The sequence below is a fragment of the Anolis carolinensis genome, chromosome 2, assembly GCF_035594765.1.
Source record: "Anolis carolinensis isolate JA03-04 chromosome 2, rAnoCar3.1.pri, whole genome shotgun sequence".
Taxonomy (NCBI): domain Eukaryota; kingdom Metazoa; phylum Chordata; class Lepidosauria; order Squamata; family Dactyloidae; genus Anolis; species Anolis carolinensis.
In genome coordinates this window covers 152,880,145-152,893,684 of record NC_085842.1, presented here as the reverse complement: position 1 = coordinate 152,893,684, position 13,540 = coordinate 152,880,145, and the positions used below count along the sequence as shown (strand labels likewise).

Here is a 13,540-nt window from a genome sequence, read left to right as displayed (position 1 = left end):
ACGGTTTTAACCATGGAACCCCCATCACTTTGTTGCACATGTGCAAACCATCAGACAGAATTCCTTCATGTTCCTGGCGATCAGAGCAACTCCAAAGTTGGAGCACACTGTATTGTTTGGAATCCCTGTCCTTCAGGGTAACACCCAATGACCACCTGAAAATCCACATTTCCATAGTGTGCAGAATTTGCTCAATGGCCTTAGTGCTTGGTCAGTACCCAGTGGTGTATAGAGTGAACAGTTTCACCCACATCCTGCAGAGTTTTGATTTTAAGGCAGATTGGGATCTTCTTATCACACATTATGCCTGTTGTTGCTCTTCACTTCATCCATATGGCATTTCCACACCCGTGAGCATCCGAAAGTATGTCACCAGTGGAGGCGATCATGAAGCCAAGGTATTTAAAGCTGGTCACTTTATTGAGGCTAGAATAATTGATATTGATGGAGCCATCCTCTACCGTTGGTCCACATTCCATGTACTCAGTTTTTGAGATGTTGACCCGTAGTCCGAATATTGCAGGGTGATTTTTCCACACTTGCACTTGAGTCTGAAACTCTACCTGCGACTTGGCTAACATTCACTCACTAACACTACTAAACAGAAATTGAGTAATTTACATTATTATTTCTTTCCTCAGAATATTGATCATAGAATTTAAATAGAAGGTGTGAAAGCAGTAATTCTCTAAAGGCACATTTTGTCGCTGTCTCTTTTTATTGTTCTGAAGATGTGTTTCCCCAAACCTTCATTAGGACACAAAATCTGTGATAAAATAGTTGTTCAAGGATGGTGGGAATCCAGGAGTTGAACTGGGAAAGACTGTTCTGAAGAATGGATTCTCATCTTGTAATTCATTAAGTTTTCTCACAGAACTGTCTATCACTTCTCTTCTCCTCTTTGTAGCCCCACAGACTTCACTCTTTCTTCAAATAGATGTTAATAAAACGCACCATAAGGAGTGTTGGTAAAGGCCAGTAAAGACTGTTGTACTTGTTTCAGTTAAAAGACACAGAAAATATGGCAATAAGTGGTTAGCCATAAATATCTGTCAATGAATACAAGATAAGATGCTTAATCAGAAATGTTAAGTGTTTCAAAGAACATATATAACATTTCTCTGCACAGCTGAATCATTGCATCCCTTCTACCTCTCTACCTTTAATCAAGAAGCAGTATCTGCAAAGATCGGCACTAGAGCATATGCAATTACAGTAGAGTCTCACTTATCCAAGCCTCGCTTATCCAAGCCTCTGGATAATCCAAGCCATTTTTGTAGTCAATGTTTTCAATATATCGTGCTATTTTGGTGCTAAATTCATAAATACAGTAATTACTACATAACATTACTGTGTATTGAAGTACTTTTTCTGTCAAATTTGTTGTATAACATGAAGTTTTGGTGCTTAATTTGTAAAATCATAACCTAATTTGATGTTTAATAGGCTTTTCCTTAATCCTTCCTTATTATCCAAGATATTCGCTTATCCAAGCTTCTGCCGGCCCGTTTAGCTTGGATGAGACTCTACTGTATATGCAAGAACCAAGGATGACAAATTCAGTCCACAACTATTCATGCTGTGAGTTCTTTGTTCAATACTTAGCTCTAAACACTAGATTAACTGAAAAATACAAGGAATGTATAAGGGAGGCCTATACTGTAGGGCAGTGGTTCTCAGCCTGTAGGTCCCCAGGTGTTTTGGCCTACAACTCCCAGAAATCCCACCAGTTTACCAGCTGCTAGGATTTCTGAGAGTTGAAGGTCAAAACATCTAGGGACCCGCATGTTGAGAACTACTGCTGTAAGGGGCTAAACTTTTTCTGTTGGATCATTTTCAGAAATGGAATTGCTAGAAGTGGATGCAGCAAATTGTATACTTACCTGGAAGTAACTCTTACTTAATTCAATAGGATTTACTTCTGAATGGGCATGGATCAGGCATAGGTTTAGCTAGCTGAATCTTTCAGCTCAGAATTAATTGATGAAACATGACAAGTTCCTTAAAGTTTGTGGTGTACTGAAGCCAGGAGTAGATACTAACCTCAAGACCTTGAAATACCAATTTGTCTTAATCAGACATCCTAGCACATCTTCTTTTCCATACACAATCACGATTAAATTCAGTTTTTGATTCTGTCTGATAGAGCTCTAAGTAGGATGAACTTTTTTTCTTGAAATCATTCCTGAACAAAGCCAAACATAACATCCAGGAACAGACAACACATAAGACACAAGATCCATGAAACACCCCAAGTGCTTTTTAAATAGGAGATATTCTTCTGAGCTTTCAGCATGCATAACTCATGTTTTAAGGAGGAGGCTGCATTCCAGCCTTTATGTTCCATACTCAAAGAAAACAAGTGCACTGTTCAAAAACTCAGTTATAACCCTGAAACAAAGTAGACGTTGTTGTAAGAAAACGCACTACCATGCCAAGATGCCTGCCCATTTGCTGACTCAAAGGAGAGAAGGGTCAGTGGGAAAATAACACAGCTCCTTGTGTTGATTCTTCAACCTCCAGTGCAAAGAAACATCTGCCAGGTCCTTCTTTCTCTTGAGTTATACCAGGTGCAACTACTTCAGAAGCCATTGTTACTACACAGCTCCTGCTGTTTTTCTGCCAAACAACCACAAAATGAGAAAATAATTATTTAATTATCATACAAGAATATGTACCTTCAGATACGATTACTATTAACATGTTTCTCCCTCATACCAGAGGTGACTTGCCTCAATTCGATAAAAAAATTAACATGTTGTTCACTGCCAAAATTCAAAATTCTCACATGGATTCTTGTGTCATGTAGCTCTTCTGAGCTTTCAGCATGCATAACTCATGTTTTAAGGAGGAGGCTCCTAAAGAGGAGGAAATATGAACCTTTCATTGTCTCGTTTACTATGCTGTATCTCTGCTTCTCAGTACAACTATGTTGCCAACATGCTGGATGTTATTCTTTCCCTCTCCCACCTCACATTCTCCAGGTAAAACCTCCCAGAACAGTAAATCCACAATTTCATAGTCAGCTGGCATAACACAGCCACTAATGTTGATCCTTGGTGGAAAACAGATGATATGATGAAAATCAACTCATTTGAAATGTTGCTCTGAAGAGTTCCAAACATACCGTGGACTAGTAAAAGAACATTAAAAGGGGCCTTGAGCAAATCACGCTTGAACTCTCTCTAGAAGGTTAGATGCTAAACTGAGACTCTGTCACACTTTGGAAATATCATGAGAAGTCTCATTAGAAAAGACAATGATGCTTGGTAAGGTAGAGGGAGGTAGGAAAAGAAGAAGACTGCATTTCTGAAGGGTAGACTCAATCAAGGAAGCCACAACCATGAACTTATGCAGGGCTGGCAATGATAGGGTGATGGAGGGCTCTCATTATAGGTTTGCCATATGTCAAAGTCAATTTGACATATATGATGCAAACAGGCTTCTGTGAAATCTTTGATTAAAGCTGTCCATACTTTCAAAAATATGTTTTCTTCAAAAAGCCAGTGGATGCTTGTGCCTAATTTTGTGAGCATCCCATCAATGCAATGTTTTGAGGGAGAAATACCTATGCAAGCAGTCCTAGGCATAATGATCCACTTCACACCTAGCATGAGCAAGTGTCCCTGCTCCCTCATAATCTAATAAGATCATGGGCACCGGCCTAAACATCATAAAGGCACTAGATTTTGGAATCTAAGCAGGGTGAGCTACAGTTAGTACTTGGAGGGGAGACTAGAAGGATAACCAGGTGCTGTAGGCTATATTTCAGAGAAGGAACTGGCACAACTATTCTTGCCTAAGAAAGGCCTACGAAATTCATGGGCTTGCCATAGTAGGCAGTTTGAAGGCACAATATACACACATGGGTATCCAAAGTTGTTGGAAGCACTGAAATCTCATCACAGGGTGATTACTTTTGAAGTTTCTACACATTCTTCCAATGCAGGTGTCTGTAAGAAGTAGAGAAACCCATACTTTGAGAGCCAGTTGAAATTAATGTGCCTTAAGTTTTCATTTCCATGAGGCTCTCTTTCCCCCCAACAAAGGCACTTTCTCTGCAGACTTCGCAGCACAAAGCTAGTTTTCTGTTGCACCTGTGTTTTACAACTTTGCCGGCATTTTATACAGCCCTCTTGCCTGATCCAATGCTTATTGTAATTCCCAAGATTTTACTGCCAAACTGTGGGGCAACATGTGTGTGTGTGTGTCTATCAAAGCAGTCATTCCATTTCCTTAGTGTGGGCTCCTGGAGAATTCAGGAATTTAAGCAAGTTTTGATGTCAAGCGTTCCACCATCATATGGTTCCTTTTAATCAGTCCCATGAGGCAGAGGCATTTCAAGAGGGGTAAATCAGCTCATTTACAGACATGGTTTGCCCTTCTCTTTACCTTCCTTTTTGGATGGCATCCAATGACCGACTTATACTTCTGTTCACATCTGGAGAGAGCTTTTTCCTGCATTCCACAGGTTGCTGTGCTCTGATGGAAACTTTGGGGCACCCGCTCCATATATGCATTTTAAGACCTCCATTTGAGTTTTGCACACTCCAACCTTGCATATGGGATAATATGGAGGAACCTCAAGAGTGACTGTGGAGATAGACGGCAGATATTTGGACTGAACATTACACAAGGACTCCTTCAAGTTCTTAATGGGACTTTCACAAGTAATGAAAATATAGACATTCAGTCCTGTACAGTTCTATACTGTTAAACATTAAAGCAGAAATAGGTATCCATGAAAGAGCCAGCATTGTGTATTCATCTGAGCATTGGACTATGATTCTAGATAATAGGGATCAAACGGAAACTCATGGAAACCCACTCTCCCAACGTCAGAGGAAAGCAAAGGCAATCCCCTTTGAACAAATCTGCCAAGAAATCCCTTTGATCAGTTGTCCTTAGGGTTGCTATAAGTCGGAAAGGCCTTGAAGGCATACAACATCAAAGCAACCACGGTCCTTCAGATATTGTTTGACTTTACCATCTGACTCAGCATAACCAGTGCTGACAATGGTTGGGAGCTGTAATTCCAAATCACTTTGGACCTTATCAGATGTTCTTTGGACTCTATTTCCATGTATTTAGTAAATGAAGCCCCACGGAGGCCATCAAATGACATGAGGGCATTTCCAGTGGGAATTCGTGGGTCTCTCTTTCCTAAACACATTGAAACAGAGCTCAAAGCTCCTGACTCCTGTTTGGAGTTGGGTCTTATCTGACTCCAAACAGGTTCCAAATGGGAGAAAGCAGAGGAAAGGCAGTGGGGAGACAGGTAAGTACTTGGAATGGCCATTCCTCAAGATGGGGAAAGATAGGGAAAGACAGGAGGGAATAGATTAAGATGGTTCCCTCCGCTTTTCCCTTGAAGTCCCCAGAAGGCAATAGTGTTCCCTTGAATCTGTTGGAATATGTATGCTACGAATCTTAATGTTATACTCAGCCTTAGCCACAGAAATTCCATAGGGCTCTAGTAATGTTCTTATTAAAAAAGCTGAACCTTTACAGTAACCATTAGGAGAGTATCTGCATGTCCATGTGTGCATTCACATATTTGCAGCTCTCTGCTCAAAACTTACATGAAAAACCGGTCATTGCTCTAGAAATCAACGATTAGGTGGGATCACTGAGTAGAAGAATCCCCAGCAGCATCAACAGCAATATGAAAACCTGTATTTGCCTCTTGTCCACACATCTGTTATCTAAGATCATATTGCATTTTCATTTTGAATCCAGATATTTCCTCTGTTCCTAAGATAGTCAACATTTCTGCATTTCTGTCAAGACACCAGGTATTTTCTGTTGTTCCCATATTGTCACTATTTCTGTGGACATCAGACAACAGGAAATATGCAGTATATACATTCTTTTGACAGTGTGGTCTTACAGCATAAGGAATTGCACGCCTTATTCTTAAACCTATTTTCCTGCCAGCATACTTCTGTTTGTGACTCTGTGTGAGCATCCTTTTAAGCTCTTAAGGTCTCCTTTTGGCTTATAGTGCCCCTGTAAATTTTATAAGGTTGTCATAGGCAAGGAATATTCAGAAATGGGTTTGATAGTTCCTCACTCTGAAATATAGACCGCAGTCTCCGGTATTCACTGGTGGTCTCCCACCCAAGTACTAACCAGAGCAGGGTTGATTCTGCTCAACTTCAAAGAGCAGAGAGGATCTGGTGACTTGCAGGTATTGAGTTCAATAAAACTTACACCCAGATAACTCTGCACAAGAATGTAGCTGCCATCTCCATGGCCTTTTGGGTATTTCAGTTGTGCAAACACCTTATAACGTACAATTACGATAACATTGGAAACCATCATTTCTGAATGGAGGATATACATTTTGCAGAAAAATGGCATGGGGAAGAGGGCAATTCCATCCCTTCAAACTGTAGGTGCCAATCGATAATGTCTCCTCATGCTATTTGTAAACAAAAACAAACAAAAAGCAACCACAGGACAAAGCATCACATTCATAATGCAGAAAGCCTACAGCTAATACAGTTTATACATTTATTTGGAGATCCATGAGAAACATGGTCTCCATTTAGTTCCACAAACCAGGACTGTCAAATGTGGAATCATTAAAACAGAACATGATCCTGGTTTGTAGTTTATCAGTTACATTTGAGAGATAGAAGGAATAGGATGAATGCCAGGATAAGCTATCACAGGCAATAACAGCCTAGGATTTTCAGATGGCAAAGGCCAGAAATTCAATCTATTTCGCAATCTATTTGTCTTTTCCTTAATTTTGTATATATAATAACAACTCATTTACTCTTAACTATTTTAATAGCAGATTTTGCTAGCACTGTCTATCATAAATGTTATTGGATCACCTTAGACATGAGGAAGGAAGAGCTCAAATTAGAATCCTGTTTGAAATCATAATAAAAGAATCTCTAAGCAAGCAACTCTAATTAACTGGCTCTTCAAGTTGTCTGTTTATTAGAAAGACAAGTGATTGTTGATAAAGTCTGTGAACTGTGCTGGAGAAATTCAACCCTGAGTGCAAGAAAAAAGTCCCAACGCTTGGTGGCAGCAAAGAAACATCAAAGAAATTCGAGACTACCGAAGAGCTCCACACTGGAATCTTTCTTTTTAGGAGAGTACAAAAGCAATATGCAGGCCCAAATCAAACTTAGTCTATTGCAGTTGTTTACCCTCCATTACTATTAAACTGCTGCTCCCACCATACCTATTTAGAAAGCTCAAATAAGGATGATCTGGATTGTAGGCCAAAGGAACTGAATCGGTAAACTGAACATATCAAAATGCCCAAACGGGGATGATTTGATCTGTATAGTCAACAAAACTGGACAGATTGGGGAAAGGTGATTTAAACCTAGTTGATAAAATCCCAGCTGAAGTCACACATTATAACCTTTGGTATGAATGGCTCTTATAGGAACTTGGTAAAAAAATATTTGTGAATAGGGAACACTAATTTCTGAAACACCAAAGCCATGGGGTCTTTTTACTTTACCCACTTATAGCACAACGTTTCTGTTTTAACTACTACATGCCAGATCCTCAAATTTGCATGTGGGGAGGGGTCACTAAAAAGCTCCCTGGCTGGGCTGCTGCATTCCCAAGAATCCATAGAATGAAGCCATGACAAATAAAGTGCAGTTGAAGTGCTGTAATTGTGGGGCATGAAAGGGCCTCTGAACGGGTTACAAGGTTTGACATTACACCTGTCCAGTGCTGTCTTTCAGGATTAGCATGATTTTATGATGACTGTACTCTACTCTCTCTAGATTGTCTCAAACACTGGTCTGCATTAGCAAATTACTAAAAGAGCAAAATCCTTTTCTGTTCTCTGTCTGGAAGTATTGAAAGTCATCCTGGCACTGGGCCGTACTAATGGACTTTGGTGTAGAGCATAAAGGATGTTCCAAGTGTGTGTGAATAGGAAGATGCTTCATCAGATAGAGTTGGATGGATAAGAAAGAAATTAAAAGTGTGTGTGGGGTAGGGGCAGAGGGAAAAGATCTGAGAGGGAAAGAGGATGAGGAGACAAACACAAATAAGGAAAATGGAGAAAAAGAGAAAATTGCACATATTCCCCAAGGTGATAAGATCTCTTGGATCCTTTTTATTTCTCCCTTTTAAGTTTCGCTTGGAAAATATTTATGTGCTGTTCAACAATTCTGCATCTAAACAGTCCCATTTTAAAAACACTAAATATTTTTACTACCCCAGATAGCTCATAAACCCCAAAAAGAAGTTGGTTAGGTCTTCAAGATTGGTATTTATTTACATGAATCAACATCACATAGGAATCATAAGAATGAAATCTATGATGGCAAGCAACAGATAATATCACAGAACATTACCAATGCAGCAGCAAGTAAAACAGGATTTCAGACATATTTGTTTCATTTTACAACTGATCATCTTAAATCAAGGGCAGACAGGTTTAACTACAGGACTGGAATGACCAACAAAAGAAATATTGGCATGAAATTTTCCTTTGCCACGAAGTCTGAGCCATTTAGAACTAGTTTCAAGAGTCTAGGTTTTCCTCCATGGCTAAAAAATGACCTTGTAGAATACTGTGCTAACCCCTTTCAACACTGACATTTTAAAACATGGATATGCCTTGTTTATGGACATCTAGAACAAGAAACTCGATGTGACAGCTAAAGATAAATGAGCTTGTGAAATCTCTAGTTCTATCCTAGAACTGTCTCCACTCTTTACGCAAGTCAAGAAAACTTAGATAAAGCTTTCTACTCAGTCTTTTTTAAGGCTGAGTAGATCAACCGAATAAGCTCCCAAATGGCACTCCACTCAGAATGGAAGTCCACTTGACATAGGTCAAAGTTTGATGTCTTATACTGCAGTGACAGTTTCCCACTAAGCCACGAGGTCATCCAGCACTTCATTAAGAAAAGGAAAGCTGGTTTCCCCCACGGTGTCATTTTATAGCTTACAGTGTTAGGAAAACTGGAGTAAAGTAGGGATGACTCACAGAAACCTAATGAATTGACAGAGTATCAGTAGCCTAGTTCTCACTTTCCACAACATAGAAACGTAAAGACTAGATCTTTCAATAAAATTGCAAGGTCAGATCAAATGAAGGGCCCTTCGGTTCTTCAGTTGCAGTTTTGATCATATGGAAAGGATTGTTAGAATATGATTTATTTCTGCATCACCTTTATAACAGCTCCAAGTAATGTGAAAACAACAAAGGATTCATCTACACTGAACCTTAGGCCAGGTGCTATTCAGTGTGCTGGACACTAAATCATGCACAAGAAGAATCAATACAGGGACTTCCCAGCCACCACAGAGCAACTCTTATGTGGCATGCAACTGCTGCAGGGCAGAGCCAAATCTACAGTAGTTTAAGTGGTCAGTGTAGATGGGGCAAAGAAATTAGAAAAAATAAATGTATTAAATAATAATGCGAGTTAAAGCAGGACAAGGGAAACTGTGTCATCCAGATGTTGCTGAATTCTACTTCCCACTGATCTTACCAGCTGGAATAACACTAAGACATAATGAGAACATCTTAAAGGCCAAAGGTTTCCCCAATGCTTAAATGCATCCACACCTAAAATAAAAAATACCAAGCTGCAAGACAGATTGGTCACTAAAACTTGTGGAAGACGCAAGCAGATGTGCTGAACAATAAACCGATCCAATCATAGGATGAGGGAGGCCGAACCATTAGCAGGGACAAGGTCAACAAGTAAAGACTTTGCATGCCATAAGAAAGGCCAGTTAATAATAATAATAATAATAATAATAATAATAATAATAATAATAATAATAAAACTTTATTTATACCCCGCCACCATCTCCCCAACGGGGACTCGGGGCGGCTTACATGGGGCCATGCCCAGGACAATACAATATAGCAAAATATAAAACAGCATATCATAATACAGTTAAACAATACAATAAATAGTCATATACAGTACAACACAAAATCACAAAAGCAATATAACAGGGCGGGCCGCATGAACACTCAGTTAAAACTTGGGGTGAGAAAAAGATAAGAATAAAAACCACGGGGAACGGGGACATAAGATAAAAAAAAAAAAAAACAGTCTAGAGGATAGATATTGGGGGGAGTAACAAAAGAAGTGCCTAACAGTTACTCTCCGAAAGCACACCGGAAAAGCCACGTTTTTAAGTCTTTCCTAAAGGCTAAAAGAGTGGGGGCTTGCCTGATTTCAATGGGCAGCGAGTTCCATAATCGGGGGGCCACAGCGGAAAAGGCCCTCTCCCTTGTTCCCACAAGGCGGGTCTGGGATATAGGCAGTGGCGACAGGAGGGCCTCCCCTGATGATCGAAGAGATCGGGCAGGTTTATGGTAGGAGATACGGTCACGAAGGTAGGTGGGTCCCAAACCGTTTAGGGCTTTATAAATGATGGTCTGCACCTTGAATTGGGATCGGAAAATGAACGGCAGCCAGTGGAGCTCCTTAAACAGGGGAGTAGATCTCTTAGCAAAAACAACTGCCTTCTACTACCTTGTAACAAGAGCAGCCACACACATGAAACAAAACTGTTTGTACATTGTAAGTATGTTTCAATTCCAGTAAATATTTTTTGCTACGTAAACCTCTTGGTTGATCCATTGCTACATACAGGGAATTGATTCCAACTACAGTCCCAGCATTTCTTACTATTGGCTATCATAGCCAGGACTCCTGGAAACGGAAGTTTAGCAAATTTGGAGGATTAGGCAATTCATAGCCTGACCTACTTGCTTGAAATATTGTGGAAGCTTTAACTGGGACTCTTTACAGATGTCTGATGCTATAGTTTGGCCTCATCTTTGACCAGGGCAGCATGGAGAAGTACAGGGTCTAAAGGCCATTACAGACTTGAATTCAAGGCTTCACAAGCTATCCATATTTCATTTGCAAACCATTGTTTTGAATCTCCTTTGTCATCTCAAAGAGAGTCCTTGATATCACTTGAATTCCTGACCCCAAACTTTAAGCCTTCATTTGGTTCAGTATCTCCACCAATTTTATTTAATGTTCATCTTCTCCCATTTAACCTGGTCTCCACACATTCTTATTGCTTTTCAACATTTGAAGAGTGCCATTCCTGCAGAAGTAGAAAAATGCATGTAGATTGTTCCTCACTGACACAATTATGCAATCTACTTCTGCTTGATCAAAAACACACAATATATGACAATTCTACTAAGACAGTGTAAAAATAAATTATAAACACCTGTCATCGATGCCTTCAAGTCACCTGTCAACTTCTGTTGACCCCATGCATTTACTGGGATTTCATAAATGCATCCACTAGGGGGCAGCTCTATCATTCCTACACTTTTAAGGAAACTTTCTAAGTGCTCCTGAAAGTGATGCAAATACTTTACTATTTTGTCTCCCCTCATCTAGAGCAAGAGTACATATAAGTGGGTAGTTATTCACACTATTTACTACAAATGAGCCTACTAAAAGATGATGTGGTTCAGCCTACACCACTTCCCATTACCTGTTACTAATTCCACTACACAATGAGCCTTTTCATTATTGTTACCTGAAAGTACAAACTTTGATATGACTGCTTGCATGACTGAATCTGACTTTCAACTATCCAGTTCCTTCCCACTCCATGCTTTGGACCATCTCTCTTTCGATCATGCCCCCGGTGGCATAGTGTGTTAAAGCCTTGTGACTTGAAGGTTGGGTTGCTGACCTGCAAGCTGCCAGGTTCGAATCCCACCCAGGGAGAGTGCGGATGAGCTCCCTCTATCAGCTCCAGCTCCATGCGGGGACATGAGAGAAGCCTCCCACGAGGATGGTAAAAACATCAAAACATCTGGGCATCCCCTGGGCAACGTCCTTGCAGACGGCCAGTTCTCTCCACACCAGAAGCGACTCAGGTTGCTCCTGAGACGAAAAAAAAACAAAACAATTTATCTTGATAGACCATTGAATCCATTCACCAATTTCATTAATTTCCTCCACACATTTCTAAAGCAAGCAGTTTCTTGATCTTGACATCCAACTATTTCGCACACTGCTTTTTGCCCTGTAGACTGTTAGGACATAAGTGTCAGCTCACCACAGCCGCTCCTGAATGAACACACGAGACTCTCTGTGATATCACCAGAAACTTTACTGCAGGAAACATAAACATCCGAAAAGCCAAGAATGGGAGACTCCGGCCAACCATCCTTTATATACCCTCCCCCTCATTTGAAAAGTCTCTTCCCGCTCAGTAAAACCCCGCGCAAATTCCCCGCCAAGTCCAGCAGCCGTTTCTTCTCCGAGTCCTGAGACGCAGGTGTCTTATCAATGTCAGTGACCCTGAAACTCAGAGCCACATACAGGCTCTAGTAGCAGGGTTCTGACATGGCGTCCTCCTCCCCTTCGTCCTGGAAGGAAAAGATTAAACACAACTATTGTTCTCCGCTGTCCAGAGTTCCTTTATACTTTTTTAACAGGCTGCAATGGAATACCGGGTGTATCTTTCCTAGGTCCTTGGGTAGCCTCAGCTCATAGGTCACTTCGTTTATTCTTTTCGCTACCCTGAACGGCCCTATATAGCGTGGAGCCAATTTCTTAGATGGGAACCCCAATTTCAGGTTTTTTGTGCTCAACCAAACCAGATCTCCTTCGCCCAATTTGTCCCCCTCTCGGCGTCTACGATCTGCAAAGAGCTTGTACTTCTTTTGTGTTTCCCTCAATGCCTCCACCACGGTCTGCCACCCTTGTTTAATTTTGGCCGGCCATTCCTTGTCGGTCTGGCCCTCTCCTTCCTTCCACTCGGGTAGCCTGGGGAAAGGTGCCACCTCCTGTCCGTATACTATTTCGAATGGGGCACGACCTGTGGCCGAATGTACGGCCCCGTTAAAAGCCATCTCAGCAAACGGAAGAAGGTCCGCCCAATCGTCCTGTCTATAATTGGTGTACATCCTCAAGAATTGGCACAGTGTCTGTTGGGTACGTTCGACCCCCCCGTTGGTCGCGGGATGAAAAGCCGAGCTCAGATTCCTTTCCGCTCCTAACAGCTGTAAGAATTTTCCCCAAAATTTTGCAGTGAATTGGACTCCCCGGTCGCTAATTATTTTGTCGGGGCACCCATGTAGGCGATATACATGCTTCACATACAAATCAGCGAGCTTTTCAGCCGAGGGGAGTTTTGGCAGGGCCACAAAGTGTGCCTGTTTTGAGAATAGGTCCAATATTGTCCAAATGTATCTGTGGCCTCTGCTGGGGGGTAGTTCGCCTACAAAATCCATTGCCACGCATTCCCATGGCCTCATGGGCTCCACCACCTTCTGCAAAAGCCCCTGGGGCTTCCCAGGTGGTGTCTTGCCCTCTGCACATAATTTACACTGCGTGACGTACCCCCTGGCGTCTTTCCTCATTCCGGACCACCAGCATTGTTTGGCCAACAGTTTAATAGTCCTGGTGGGGCCTAGATGACCTGCACCCTTGTTATCGTGGCATTTCCTTAACATTTCTTGTCTTAAACATTCAGGAATATACAATTTCTTATTAACAAACACCAAATCCCCACACAGTTCTCCCTGTTCTTTGTTCGT

At 41.2% G+C, this 13,540-nt stretch overlaps 1 protein-coding gene across 3 annotated transcripts in view; it reads right to left on the bottom strand.

Annotated features, from left to right (window-relative positions):
• The window catches only part of slc39a11 (solute carrier family 39 member 11), a 432,840-nt gene that overhangs the window by 28,669 nt on the left and 390,631 nt on the right, over positions 1–13,540 (bottom strand). The window lies entirely within an intron of this gene.